Raw genomic sequence first — 12,486 nt, 5'->3', positions numbered from 1 at the left:
CATTAGCGAACGTGTCTGGACTTTTACCGAGGTAATTGAAACCCCGGGGATGCTTTTTGATCCTCTATTTTATTTACTTTTTATTATATTATATTAGATATTTTATAAAATCTGATTTTGTTTGACATCCGACGCGCCAAAATAATAAAGCGGTGATATTGAAACGCTTCGCGAGATAGATTGAGAATTCCGAGGATATCCAAAGAGAATTTTATTTTGTAATTTTTTTTTTTTTTTTATTGTATTTTGTTTATCATTATTAGCTGGTAGATGGAAAAGCCCAGCTTCAATCCCATTATCCGTGTCCAATATTTTTCCATTACTTAACGCGATAAATCTCTTGATAAAATTTTCATACGGAAATGGAATTTTCAGACACAAACAAAATCCTTATGCGTTCAATAATTGAATTTTTTTATCGATTATTCTTTGTAGTAGACTTTCAGGATTTTAATTATAAAATAATCCGTGGGAAAAAAAAATTTTTTTTCCTTCTGAAATAATCGAAAAAATTTTATCTATATTATTAAAAGAATTAGCAGAATTTTGTAGCCAAGGTATTTATATCATTCTCACCAATAGTCAATTTATGATAATAAGTATTTAGGCTAAATTCGAAAATGCATCTCTAGTTACATAATTAAGAAATGACCTTGTATCTTGTGAACTATTGACATTTTTGAAGAAATAAACTCGTCCCAATGTTATACTCATTGAGAGCTTTCATTTGAGTACCCGCATCAATTTTTCATATATTTCATATATTTATATACATTACATATATAAATATATAAAAAATATATCAAGAATGTAAGTGGGTACTCAAATGAAAGCTCTTGATAAGTGTAACATCGAGATGAGCTTATATCTTTGAAATATATATTACATAATTAAGAAATAACCTTGTTTCTTGTAAGATAATAACATTTTTGTCATTAGTATATATGAAAAATATATCAAAAATGCATGTGGGTACTCGAATGAAAGCTCTTGATGACAGTAACATCGGGATGAGCTTATATCCTAAAAATCGTCAATATTTAAGAAATTAGCTTGTATTTCGTGAACTATTGACATTTTTAAAGATATAAACTCACCGTGACATTACACTCATTAAGACCTTTCATTTGAGTACCCACATCAATTTTTCATATATTTCATATATATATATATATATATATATATATATATATATATATATATATATATATATATATATATATATATATATATATATATACATAAAAAATATATCAAAAATGCAAGTGGGTACTCAAATGAAAGCTCTTAATGAGTATAACATCGGGATGAGCTTATAACTTTAAAAACATCAATATTTAAGGAAGTAAAGTACAATTTAACAATATTCATTATTTAATAAAGCAAAATTAAATTTATTTATATCCCACAAGTCACGGAAGTTTCATAGTGACTGGTTGCTAGTTTTTATGGTTGTCAAAAAATAAATATTATGTTGTCTGATAAAAATGAAAGATAACAAATAACAAATTTATAAATTAATAGATACGTCTTGTTTAGCAATTGGATTTAATCGGATTACCGGTAGGACGTGACATGCCAGAATGAGCATGCGTTCACCTGGTACATTGCCAGCCAGCCGACCAGCTCACAGGTATCCCACATCTATGTACACATATCCACATGAACATCAACAGGGAAAATCTGCAGTAGGTGATAGCGCCTATATCCTCCTACTCGGGATATACACACAACATATAAATAAACAGTGAAACGGCAATGCACTGGGATTTATTCCAGCAAGTTGGTGTTCTGTTGGTGTTCATTCCCTTGCGCATTTCCATTATATTGGGCGTCCACATCACACATATCCACACATACAGACAAAGCTACAGTGTATATAGTATTCTCTTTTGCTGTTTAAAACAAAACTCTAAAACTGAACTGGTCACTACATCGAAATAGAAATCAGGATCTGTAGTTGGAGGCTGTACTCTCTACTGTATGTTGGATGTATCTGAATCTGCATCTACATGGATTCTACACTCGCCTCAACGGGGAAGAGAAACAAACTCTGGAAAACAGTTGATTCTCTTTACGTTTTACTCCACACAACTACCAATAAAATAAACTACAGGATGATATACACAAACAGAAAACGTAACTACGATTCCGGTCTCGTTACGCGTTTCAACATTTACCGACAATTATCCATCCCCAGCGGCATATCTGCCGAGCTGTTAATCACCTAGACACCTTATACGGGATTATATACTGACTGCTTATATACTTCTACGTCTCATCCTAAGAAATAGACAACTTCTCTTTTGTAGACTATTTTTATATCCATTACATTTCTATTCGATTTCATTCTATTCTTTACCTATTTACGACTCCCTTTTTGTATCGACTATTTGCTATTGCGAGACAATTGTTGCTTGTTGAAAGAATTATTTACTTTAATGAGTTAGATTTTATTCAAAAAATCATTAATATAAACTAGAAACTTTGCAGTCACTATGTGACTGCCTTGACTTGTCAAATAGAAATAAATTAAATTTTATTAAATAGTGAATTTTGGAAAATTGCACTGTATTTTCTTAAATATTTACGATTTTAAAGATATAAGCTCATCCCGAGCTTACACTCGTCAAGAGCTTTCATTTGAGTACCCACATGCATTTTTGATATATTTTCCATCTATAATAATAAATGGAGAGTCGGTATTTTTGTTCGGTTATATTATGAAAACTACTGAACCGATCGGAATAATACTTATACCATAGAATGCAGTGTGTTTCCAAGAAGGTTTTAGTATATGATATGTTGGTAATTACTTATTCGGAATCTATGGATAATTAGATAGATTTGTTACATTGTTCAACAGTAAGAACTGCCTTTTACAATTTTTTTCATCACAGTATTACTGCCTCTCTCTATTTACTGCCTTCAAATTTATTTTTCATCACAGTATTGATCTGCCTTTTAACTTTTCTTTCAAATCGCACTGTTAATCTGCCTTTCAAAGCTTCTTTCAAAATTTTCTGCTTTATTATTATCAACCTGTATGCACATATCATCCGAAACCTATATTTTTTTGACTTAGAAATTATGAATTTTTGTTGAAAATAAATTATTTATTTGTTTAAAATAAATTTTTTAATTCGATTGGTTATGTTTATATACTAGGCAGATTTATTCACTTATGAGACCTGCAATTTCTTTAACTGAAACTTTCAATGCTCTTTAAAAAATTTTTTTTTTCATATTAATTATTATTCATTTTTATAAGAAAGACACGGAAATGGTATAATGATTGCAAATTTAAAGTTACAATGAATATTATAGCTAGAATTACATGAATAAAAGGTGCATGCCAATTTGACAGAATTGGGAATCTGTGTAAGTCAAAACAATACTCTAATTAAATTTCAAGTCTAGATCTAAAATGCAATTCTATAAAGCGCCCAGCAGAGTGGGTGAGTAACAGCTAGTATATACATATATATATATATAACGTATATTTTTAAAATATAAGCTCATCCCGAAGTAATACTCATTGAGAGCTTTTATTTGAGTACCTACATGCATTTCTGATATATTTCTCATATATTTATATATATAATATACATAAATATATAAAATATATGAAAAATTAATGTGGGTACTCAAATGAAAGGTCTCATTGAGAGTGAGATCGAGATGAGCTTATATCTTCAAAAATATCATTAGTTGACAAGATAGCAATGTCAGTTCTTAATTACTGACATTTTTAAAGAAATAAGTTCATCCCGATGTTACACTAATTAAAAGCTTTCATTTGAGTACCCACATGCATTTTTGATATATTTTTCATATATAGATACATGTAATATATATAAAATATATGAAAAATTGATGTGGGTACTCTAATCAAAGGTCTCGATGAGTGTAACATCGGGATGAGCTTATATCTTCAAAAATGTTTATAGTTCACGAGATACAATGTCATTTCTTAATTATGTAATATATATAATAAATATTTCAAAAATATAAGCTCATCCTGATATTACACTCTTCAAGAGATTTCATTTGAGTACCCACATACATTTTTGATATATTTTTCATATATACATATTAGGGTGTGCCAAAATGCAACTCCCGTGGAGAACCTTTTAAAATTGAAATTTCGAGTTCCGCTTTTAACAGAGGCTACGTTTGGGCATTTCCGGTGAAAATTCGAAATTTGGCCGGAAGTGTCCAATTACATCTCCTGTTAAAAATCCTATAAATAATCAAATGAATCCTCTCACCCCGAAGTATCTCAGGAAATGCCCAAACACAGCTGCTGTTAAAAATGGAACTCAAATTTTCAATTTTAAAAGGTTCTCCACGGAAGTTACATTTTGGAACACCCTAATACATATATATTAATAAATATAAATATATAAAATATATGAAAAATTGATGTGGGTACTCAAATGAAAGGTCTTGATGAGTGTATTCCCGGTAACATCGGGATGATCTTATATCTCCAAAAATGTCATTAGTTCATGAGATACAAGGTCATTTCTTAATTATGTATCTAGAAATAGAGAATTTCCAAATATTTATCATATAAATACACCGACCACAAAATTTTTTTTACTCTCTTAATAATATAGATTCAAAAGTAATAATTTAAAAAATTATCTCACGCCTCAACTCAAAAATTCTAACATATAATTACATATAATTATAGTTAGAAGCCTCCCACTTTTTCTAAAATTAGAATCCAATTAGTACCGGCCGAGAGCACCGGTAAATTTGTTTGAATTTATTGTAATAACTAATAAGTATTAGTATTTATTTAATCGAATGACTCACTTGTTTTGGAATTCGATTACTTACAATTGACAATTAGATAGGCGTCGAAGCGAAGCAAGGTATGTTGTAAGAATTTGTGCCGAATAATACCGTTCGTTAGAGCCAGAAACGGGTTCGGTTAGTAACATCCGGAAATAGCTTTATTAAGTTTATTTAAAGTTAATATTAACTTAATATAAACTAAAATAAAAATAATATTATTTTGCGGATATTAGTTACGCCATTAATATCTCTATTGGTATAAACTTTATTTATATTTATAGATAAATATAAATATAATTTAAAGTCGGCTCGATTGCTATTGACTCAAGTAATAGATTTGCGTTTTTTTGCTCTGTTCCATTTAAAATTGGTTTGATATTATGTTGTATTGTAAGAGCAGTCCAGAGCCGAGTACTGCCGATGACAGAAACAATTTAACCATGAAAGAAATCACCGAGTCATGTACGATAGATATCTAACTCTTAGTTCGTAATGCTATACTTTTTTTAAATTAAAATTAAAATTAAAATACTTCTGTTATTTTTTTTTATGGTTTTTAATTAATAATAAATAGTTTCATCATCGGTAATTGTCATTAAACTTCAAAGAAAAATTCAATTTAAATTTTTGAGTTTTAACTTACCGATAATTGTCCAAGTAATCGAGTGTGTATTTTAGACTTCAAAGCTTCCTCCGATGCTTCTATTAATAAGGAAGAATTCCTTTGATCTGTAAATAATTAAAAAGAAATAAATTTAATAATAATAACAGGCAACCTTGCAGTCATTATGTGACTTGGAAAATATAAATAAAGAACATTTTGTTTCATTAAATAATGATTTTTATTGAATTGCACTCTAATTTCTTAAATATTGACGATTTTAAAGATATAAGCTCATCCCGATGTTATACTCATTAAGAGCTTTCATTTGAGTACCCATTTGCATTTTTGATATATTTTTCATATATACATATATATAATATATATAAATATATAAAATATATGAAAAATTAATGCTGGTACTCAAATGAAAGGTCTCGATGAGTGTAACATCAGGATGAGCTTATATCTTTAAAAATGTCAATAGTTCACAAGATATGAGGTCATTTCTCAATTATGTAATGTATATTTCAAAAATATAAGCTCATCCTAATGTTACACTCATCAAGAGCTTTTATTTGAATACCTACATGCATATTTGATATATTTTTCATATATACATATATTTAATATACATAAATATATAAAATATATGAAAAATTGATGTGGGTAGTCAAATGAAAGGTCTCGATGAGTGTAACATCAATATGAGCTTATATCATTAAAATTGTCAATATTTCACAAGATACAAGGTAATTTCTTAATTATGTATTTGAAAATAGAGTATTTTTAACGATTTTATCACTATCTAAAGTAAAAAGTAAATAGAAACTCTTACATAACGATGAGCAGGGTGTAATAACAAAATGATTAAGCCCTGGCGTCCATAAACAACCGATACAGATCGTGAAAGAGTATATATAATGTAAAAAAAAGGTCCAAGCAAATCTAGGAATACCTTCCGGTCATAAAACCCGGTAGTCTAGTCCCGATATTCGATATTATCACTGAATCTGACTCTTATCTCCCATCTCCATCTGGAGCCTGATCCCAGTGGATCACCATACACTACTGTCATCCCTGGAGCATAAAAAAGCCCACCCTCACTCTCACTCCCAGAATAACCTTACCATCTAAGAATCTAACGAGAGACACGGGTTAGTACCGCTGCTTAGCATAAAATCCCTCCTGTTGGGGGCTGGACCGGAATTACTCGCCCTCGATATCAACACCAGGACATAAAGTACCAGATACCGGCGATGAATCAACCGGGAGAGAGCATCAGGTATATAAACTCGCTTCCCTCTATCGGGAGAAAGATATAAAACCTCAACTCGTAACAACCCCGCTAGTAGTTTTACTGTTTGTTCAGACTCTAACTCCTTTCTCATCTGTAATGTATTAAAGTTTATAGCTATCTTTGACACTGTTACCCAGGAGAAACACATTCTTATATAAACTAACTGGCTGAGCCGAGGACAGGATTATGGGCCTTAATTTACTCCTTATCGATCCTCGTAGTCATCGCTGCAGGAGTTTAACTTAAGGAGATCCACGCAGGCAAATTTTTAAAACTTCCTGAAAATTTGTAAATTCAATTTACGTAATAAATTATAAAAAAATTAAAAAACAGTAGGTTTCCGGGATATTTAATCACATAATTGAATCGTTTATTTGAGAAACCCCATAAGTCAAAAATACTAAATTTTTCAGGCGAAGCAAAAACCATTTTTCTCGGTCAAGTTTGCATTAACATCATGAACCAATGATGAATAATAATAATGTTAGTATCCCGAAAAAATATTCGAGCATGAAAAAATTTAATTGTTAATTACTACTATTCATAATAATGATTTGAAGTTGATTGACTTATGGGGTTTCTCATCAAAACGAACAAAATAGTAATAAAATCATTAATTTATTCATTTTTCTCCGTCAATTATTTATTATATTTATAAAATATAGTACAAAATATGTATTGGAACTACAACTAACGAAAATTATAATAAATCATCTATTTTTAATTTTAAATTAGTCAACTGAGAGTCAACAATAAAACAACATTTTAATTTATTACAATCTAACTTTATAAAAGTAAAATTGCAAAAATTATTCAAATCAAAATATTTAACAGTAAATATAATATATTTTTATTTGGCTATCATTAATTTAAAAATTTAAATCAGTTAAATCAGAGTCAACAATAAAATAACATATTTTTAATTTTTCATCCATCAAGCGAATATTGTAAAACTCATTAAAATTCAAGTATTTAACAGTAAATTTACTTTCTAATTATCTAATAATCAATTATTTTTAAATTAAAGTCAGTGAAATCACATCAAACAATAAAACAATAATTTAATTTAATTTTTTCAAACCCATACTGGAAAAATGATTAAAATTTAAGTATTTTGCATTGAAATTAATTTTTCTACTCAGAAGAAGTTTTTTTGAAAAAGAAAAAACAAAAAGAAATTCATTTTTTGAAATTTGAAATTGAATGTTTATTCGAAAAACCCTATGTCACTAACTTATAGGGTTTCTCAACTAAACGAGATTTATATCGACCGATTGGTTAGGTTTTGCATACGGATTTAATATTTTTTGGTGCTGGTATAAGTGAAGGGAAATTCAAAGAACCGAAAAATGCAATAAACCCTAATTCGAAAAAAATATGACTTATGGTGTTTCTCAAATAAACGATTCATATATTTTGAAGATATAAGCTCATCCCGATGTTATACTCATCAAGAGCTTTTATTTGAGTACCCACTCGCATTTTTGATATATTTTTCATATATACATATGTATAATATACATAAATATATAAAATATATGAAAAATTGATGTGGGTACTCAAATGAAAGCTCTCGATGAGTGTAACATCGGGATGAGCTTATATCTTAAAAAATGTCAATAGTTCACAAGATACAAGGTCGTTTCTTAATTATGTATCCTGACGACAAAATTTTTCTCAATTCCTTAATCAGATGAGTAAATTTATCGGAAATTTTCTCAAAAATGTTATTAATTAATTTAAAAATTACAAAAGTATTATTTTTTTATAGACATTCTTTACACTAGAAGGATACTTGGATCTCCTTAAAAAATAAAAATGACTAATGTTAATTAATGAAATGTTTATAAAAATAAAATTATAAAAGTTTAAGTTAAGTCTTGTATTAAATAATAAAATTAAAACGCTAAAAAGTTAATACAGTATCTAAATGAAACATTTAAAGAAGTTTAATTATAACTACCGAGAAACTCTTCTAAACTCACTTTAGTGTCATGATCCATCTTTGTCAACTTTGACCTATATACACTTTATGTAATTTACTTAAATTGTTTCTTACTTTTTTTTTTACCAGCCCCTCTTTTATCATCCTCTTATTTTCAATCATAATTATAATTTAATTAAATACCTAGCATAGAAGGAAGATAACAGAAAGAAAAAGTAAGTTTACTTTTATTGTATGTATGTACTCAAGGATTTAAAGCCGCCCGGGGCTTATATTCGTACTCTCTACTCTCCTATCTACTCCGTGGGACTTATATTAGCAGACGATCGTTGACTAGCCGACTGGTAACTCTAACGCTCGAGGAAATATCGAGGGCTCGGATATCGGATGTGTATTTGAGATACCGGGAATAACGGTATCAGGAATATTGTCTCTATATTGCTGTAGTCTCTAGACAACAGCCTCTATACTCTTTGTTGCAGCTATGGGTAATACAATAGTATGGGGTGAGACCAAGTAAGACCCGTAAGATAACTCTCTCTACTTTGATTGCTGATAAATTCAGTTCTTATTTTTATAAATAATATTTTATTTTTATTTTTAAATAAAAAATATTTTTTATTTGATGAAATTTTAATAACGGATAAATTCCATTTTAATTGCAGTTAATTTAATAAATCCATGGGTTTCATTAAACTTTGGCATTCTATTTAAAAAAAAGAAATTACCTTTGATCCGGAATAATTGAATTAAGAAATTAAGGATAACATTCCGATCTAAATTTTCTGCTTTGAGTACAAATTATTTAACAAAATTTAATTTTTAGTCTAGTATTTTATTTATTTCTAAAAAAATCTTTTGAGTAATTAAAACTAGCAACTATGTGACTGCCGTGACTTGTGAGCTATAAATTAATAAAATTTTGTTTTATTGAATAATGACATTTGTTAAATTGCACTGTAATTTGCTAAATATTGACGTTTTTAAAGATATAAGCTCATCTCGACGTTATATTCATCAAGAGCTTTTATTTGAGTACCCACTTACATTTTTGATATATTTTTCATATCTACATATATATAATATACATAATATATATAAATATATGAAAAATTGATGTGGATGCTCAAATGAAAGGTCTTGATGAGAGTAATGTTGGGATGAGCTTATATCTTTAAAAATGTCAATAGTTCACAAGATACAAGGTCACTTCTTAATTATATAATATATGTTTTAAAGATATAAGCTTATTCCGATGTTATACTCATCAAGAGCTTTCATTTTAGTACCCACTTGCATTTTTTATATATTTTTCATATATACATATATATATATATATATATATATATATATATATATATATATATATATATATATATATATATATATATATATAATATATATAAATATATGAAAAATTGATGTGGGTACTCAAATGAAAGGTCTCGATGAGTCTAACATCGGGATTAGTTTATATCTTTAAAAATGTCAATATTTCACAAGATACAAGGTCATTTCTTAATTATTTAATATATATAATATATATTTTGAAGATATAAGCTTATCCTAATGTAACACTCATCAAGAGCTTTCATTTGAGTACCTACTTGCATGTTTGATATATTTTTCATATATACATATATATATAATATATATAAATATATAAAATATATGAAAAATTGATGTGGGTACTCAAATTAAAGGTCTTGATGAGAGTAATGTCGGAGTGAGCTTATATCTTTAAAAACGTCAAGAATTCTCAAGATACAAGGTCATTCTTAATTATGTATATAGAAATCGAGTAATATTTTTTTCTAAACTACGCACGTTAAAAAAAAAAAAAAAAAACTCGCAATTAAAGAAAAAAAAAGGAAAGAACTCAAATTCCGGCAATAAAACCAGGTACTCTGTACAAAAGCAACACACGACTCGATTAAGCATTCGAGAAATGTTGGTACATGATCTTAACAGAGTCATAGTTGATTTCCCAGTGGTTATTGTGTGGTTGGCAACGACTTCTTACAAAGATGAGATACTCGGACGGAATAGAAACCGGGTACGAGTAGGCGACAGAGACAAAGCGCCCACACTCTTCGAGAACCTGAGTTGAGACCTGAGACTGTAGAATAGAGCCCCGACTTAAGTAGAGGACAAAAGACCCGGTACAAGGAATAGGAATAGAAATAGGAATAGAAAGAAGACTCTGCAAAGATAGGAGAATAAACTCACTTTAGCATCGCATACTTCCCGAACACGCGCTCTACCGGTCTCAGCACAATGAGAGGAATATGTCCTAAGGTTACCAAGATGAGCTCGTGACTTGGCAATACCAGTGTCGGTTAAATACAACTACATCCAGATGACTCCAGATATTACTTAAAAAGCGGTTACTGCTGATCCTCAGTCGACTTAAGTCATTCCTACCTTGCATATTAAACTCCTCCAGCGATCAGGACCATCATCATCATCATCATCATCATCATCACTGGACTATAAACAGAGGATCAAGTCACAGATAATTTTGAGGCTGTCTTAAAGGGCAGATTCCAAAAATGAGATCAATTGCTTTTGCTGCTAGAAGAAGGGATTTCTGATTCGAAATGAAGGGGCTTTGAATTTATTGGATCGTAAGGTTACCAAGATGAGCTCGTGACTCGGTAATACCAGTGTCGGTTCAGTCCAACCACATCCCAGATACTGGAGATGACTCCAGATATTACTTAAAAGACGATTAGTGTAGATGGTATGCTATGAAGTAAAAATTTTACATCTTAAGGAGATCCAAGTACCCTTCTAGTGTAAAGAATGTCTATAAAAAATAAAACGTAGACGAAACTTTTGAAAAATTTTGCTATATTTCGACTCAGTCAAGTGGATTCAGAAAATGCATATGGTTCAAAAAGTTATATATCTATGTGTATATATACGATATAACCGGCCTTGTCTCTCCTCTAACTCCCGCAATTCTATACGGATCTCAATAAAACGTAACATACTCATTCTTAGGACGATTTGAGAGGTTAAGTTCAAAGATCAGCTGAATCGGTCGATTAGTTTAGAAATAAGAGCAAAAATTTTCAAAAATCGGAAAAATTTTCACTTTTACCGTATTTCGGTGCAATAACAATTAAACGCGATATCATATTTAATTTTTGTAAATTGCATCAGAAAGCTTATTTAACAAGCTTTAATTTGCATACTTATCTATTTTTCTAAATTAAATAGTTTAGGAATGACGAAAATTCACAAATTTTTGAAAGTCACAAAAATTTTCACTTTTACCGTATTTCAGTACAATAACAATTGAACGCAATATCCTATCAAATTTCAGTAAATTGTATCTGAAAGCTTATTGAGTAAACTTTAATTTGCATACTTATATATTTTTCTTAATTAAATAGTTTAGGAATGACAGAAATTTAAATTCTTAAAAATCCTCAAAATTTGGAACTTTGATTGTTTCTTTGCAAAATAACTATTGAATGCGATAACTTGTAAAATTTTTGTAAATTCGATTTAAAAACTTATTTAATATGCTTTAATTTGCACATTCATCTATTTTTCTAAATTAAATAGGTTAGGAATGAAAGCGATTCATAAATTTTCAAAAATCGTTAAAATTTTCACTTTTACTATATTTCCGTGCAATAACAATTAAACGCGATATCATATTTAATTTCTGTAAATTGCATCTGAAAGCTTATTTAATAAGCTTTAATTCGCATTATTTTCTATTTTTCTTAATTAAATAGTTTAGAAATTAAAGAAATTTAAATTCTTAAAAATTCTCAAATTTTGGAACTTTGTTTCTTTGCCAAACAACTATTAAATACG

At 29.0% G+C, this 12,486-nt stretch overlaps 2 protein-coding genes across 7 annotated transcripts in view; one reads left to right on the top strand and one right to left on the bottom strand.

The window, feature by feature from the left end:
• The window catches only part of LOC123263825, a 300,526-nt gene that overhangs the window by 96,908 nt on the left and 191,132 nt on the right, over nucleotides 1-12,486 (bottom strand). Inside the window, exon 3 of one of the 4 annotated variants that reach the window (XM_044726845.1) lies at nucleotides 5,450-5,535. The exons of 2 other annotated variants lie outside the window; for them this stretch is intronic. The gene's annotated coding sequence lies outside the window, so the exon portion shown is untranslated. Of the gene's footprint in view, nucleotides 1-5,449; nucleotides 5,536-12,486 lie in introns of those variants that run through there. One more of the 4 variants, XM_044726848.1, reaches the window with a different exon arrangement.
• Nucleotides 1-12,486, top strand: part of LOC123263828 (autophagy-related protein 16-1) — a 289,529-nt gene that overhangs the window by 116,596 nt on the left and 160,447 nt on the right. The gene's annotated exons all lie outside the window — the stretch shown is intronic.

The sequence above is a fragment of the Cotesia glomerata genome, linkage group LG4 (genome assembly GCF_020080835.1).
Source record: "Cotesia glomerata isolate CgM1 linkage group LG4, MPM_Cglom_v2.3, whole genome shotgun sequence".
NCBI lineage: Eukaryota > Metazoa > Arthropoda > Insecta > Hymenoptera > Braconidae > Cotesia > Cotesia glomerata.
The sequence above is the reverse complement of the archived record's forward strand: the minus strand, read 5'-3'. Positions and strand labels throughout refer to the sequence as shown.